The 3198-nt window shown below is 42.2% G+C and overlaps 1 pseudogene; it reads right to left on the reverse strand.

Moving 5' to 3' along the window:
* Nucleotides 1-226: 226 nt before the first annotated feature.
* Nucleotides 227-1577, reverse strand: LOC143987755 (olfactory receptor 6F1-like; annotated as a pseudogene).
* Nucleotides 1578-3198: the final 1621 nt, after the last annotated feature.

The raw sequence follows: 3198 nt of genomic DNA on the forward strand, positions 1-3198 counted from the left end.
ATCGCTCAGCCCTACGCGTTGCGCAAAAACCATCTATGGTATTTTGATGATCTGCAACCTCAGCCAGAATTCTGATCTAATAAGAGTGATTAAATGTTTATATATTATATTATATTATATTATATTATATTATATTATATTATATGTGTTTCTTGTGTGACGCAGAAAATTGTTAAAGTCAGTCCTGTTTGTTGATATGTTCTGTCACCCAAACCTTCGGCATTGCTTAGGTCTGATACTTTCTCAACATCTGAAAAGTTTTCAAGACAGCTACCTTCGTCTCTTGGTTCCGAAGACAGTATATGATAGGATTTATGAGAGGGGTAACCACACAGAAGATGACAGAAATCACTTTGTCTATTGTAAAGTGGATGTGGGTACTGGGTCGAATGTACATGAAGATGACAGTTCCATAATAGATGGACACCACAACTAAGTGGGATGCATGTGATAAAAGCCTTCTTCTGTCCTTCAGTTGATTGGATCTTTAGAACAGCAACGACAATGAAGGTGTAGGATATCATGATCAGAAAGAAACAGCCAAAGATAACACTCCATGACATGATCATGAAGGCAAACTCACCTTCTGAAGTGTCCTCACAAGAGAGCTTCACCAAAGGGGCATAATCACAAAAGAAGTGGTCTATAAAATTGGGAAAGCAAAACCTCAAGGTAGAGATCCAGACAGCAGATGGGAGGGCAGCCAGGAGACCACCAACCCAAGCACCAAGAGCCAGTTTCAAGCTGGTCTTACCAGTCATCAGAGTTGAATAATGCAACGGTCTGCAGATGGCCACATAGCGGTCGTAAGCCATCACAGCAAGAAAACAGTTTTCTGAAGCCCCAAAGCTGAACAGGAAATAAAACTGGGCCACGCATGATAATGAAGAGATCTCTTTGTGTTGGGTCAGCAATGCATTGAGCATTTTAGGAACAGTCCCTGTGGTGTACCAGACCTGTAGCATGGAGAAGTTGGCCAGAAGAATATACATTGGTTTGTGGAGATGGCGATTCACTGCCACTAGTGTGACAACCATGAAATGGGCTGTGATTGTGAAGACATACATGCTGGAGAAGAGAGAGAAGAGAGAAAGTTCCACCTCTCGCAGGTTTTCAAACCCAACTATGATGAAAGTGGTAGCAATACTGCGGGTCCCATTGTCAGTTTTTGCCATTATCCTTGAACAGTAAAAATCTGATATTTCAATTTTATTTAACACTTCAGTCCACCCAGTTTCAGCATTTGGTGGGTGCAGGAGAATTAAACCCCTTGGCAGTCTCTTTTACAGTGTGAAAAGTACATATAAGACAGTGCTGGACCTATATGGAGCCTGGTATCCCTGGAGGTGACCTATGATAGTGTTCTCTTCAAAGGTATCCCATGGGAAACTAGGGTGAAGAGAAGGGTAGTCCTGTTGGGGAATCGACTGCTCTGCAAGGTAATTGTAGAGGAGATAGGAGATGTGCTCAATATGCAGGGACATCACACTTCAGGCTTTTATACAACAAATTTATTGAAATTCGTAGTTCACAGGGTACAAATGGAGCCAACGCACTTTGGGGAAAAAGCACCCTCCTTATCAAGGCTAGTGTACAATAAAATATTAAAACACATCATAGATATTTCATATTCACAATAAAAGCAAAAAATGTAGACAATAAAAAAAAAAAAAAAAAAAATGTAATTCAAATTATTTGCAATAACATTCTAAATGTTCACAATAAAATTGCGTATATTTATTGATGTGTGTAGGCTTTTGCATTAGGAAACACCACAAAGTTCAAACACACGTGCAATTGTGTGTGAGTACTGTATATACAGTATATCACTCATTGTGTTCATTCAGAAAATGAAGGGGCCGATAAATTACATTTTTCCTGGCCCCTTCCCCAGACTAAATTGTATGATATAGAAATAATTCATATAGTGGTGTACGATTTTGGTGTGGGTGTCGCTAATGTACCATCTCCTAGGTATATCGTGTGGGCATAGAGGTTTTGTACATGTGGCACAGCCACATATGGGAGCTTTACGAAGGCTATTAGGGTCCTTTCACACGGGGCGGATCAGTTCTGATCCGCCCCGTGGATATCCGTTTGCTCAGCGGGGATCACTCCGCCGATCCCCGCTGAGCAGGGAGATGACAGGTCTGTCTCTGCACACTGCGCAGGGACGGACCTGTCACAGCGCCACTCTCCCCTATGGGAGATCGGATGACGAGGGACCGCAGTGCCCGTCGTCACCCGATCCGATCCGCAGACGGATGGAAAAATAGCTTTTTCCTCCGTTACACTTTTTCGGATCGGAGCGGGTCGGATGTCAGCGGACATGTCACAGCTGACATCCGACGCTCCATAGACCTCTATGGAGCACCCGTTCAGGTCCGCCTGAAAAACTGACAGGCGGGCCTGAACGGGACGTCAGTGTGAAAGAGGCCTTAGTCTATCGTGGAGATGAGGAATTAAATTAAATGGACACTGCGACTAATGAGGTGGTGGATGAATTAACAACTGGCCTGGAACTGGTGATGAGTTGTTTCTGGACCTCTTGTGAGGCTGTGAGTGATAAGAAGCCAGAGATAGACTGAGGACTCTGAGATCTCTGGGGTGAGTTCCTGGGTCTGCAAACTTATGTCAAATATAGTGACTCCCGTTATCCATGCTGGATTTAACATTTATTTTATATTATGTTTTATATTATGAGAAATTTAACAGGAGGAGCTGGAACACACTGATGGGGACAGGGACATCCAAAACTTCCAGGTGGACAGAAACAAAGTCCACAATTATGATGGAAGGATCTCACCGTTGAAGCACCTGAGATAGGAAAAGCTAGGACTTGTTTTAATTGTTCATTACTTGGCTTTTATATTGTAATGATTTGTAAAAAAAAAAAAAGGGAAGAATGTACAGTATTCCTAATGAAGGTGGGAACTAGTCAACTAGTCAAGGAAAAGCCCCCTGTTTGCCTCTCCCGTGTATAGACACATGATGCCTTCACTAGCACAACAATTTTAGCTTTTCTAAGACCTTGTTGTAACATCATTTTATTACCTGTTGATCCTGTTAATAGATCAGTTAAAATGTCACTTTCTGTAATAGGGTGACACTGCTATTTATTCTGCAGTCAATCACACAGCAGCATTGCCTTCCGGTGGACAGGGTAGTTTTAGATGACTATAGGAAATAATATTCTAT

The sequence above is a fragment of the Lithobates pipiens genome, unplaced genomic scaffold, assembly GCF_037356315.1.
Source record: "Lithobates pipiens isolate NorthernLeopardFrog02 unplaced genomic scaffold, aLitPip1_a1.2 Scaffold_1, whole genome shotgun sequence".
Lineage (NCBI taxonomy): Eukaryota > Metazoa > Chordata > Amphibia > Anura > Ranidae > Lithobates > Lithobates pipiens.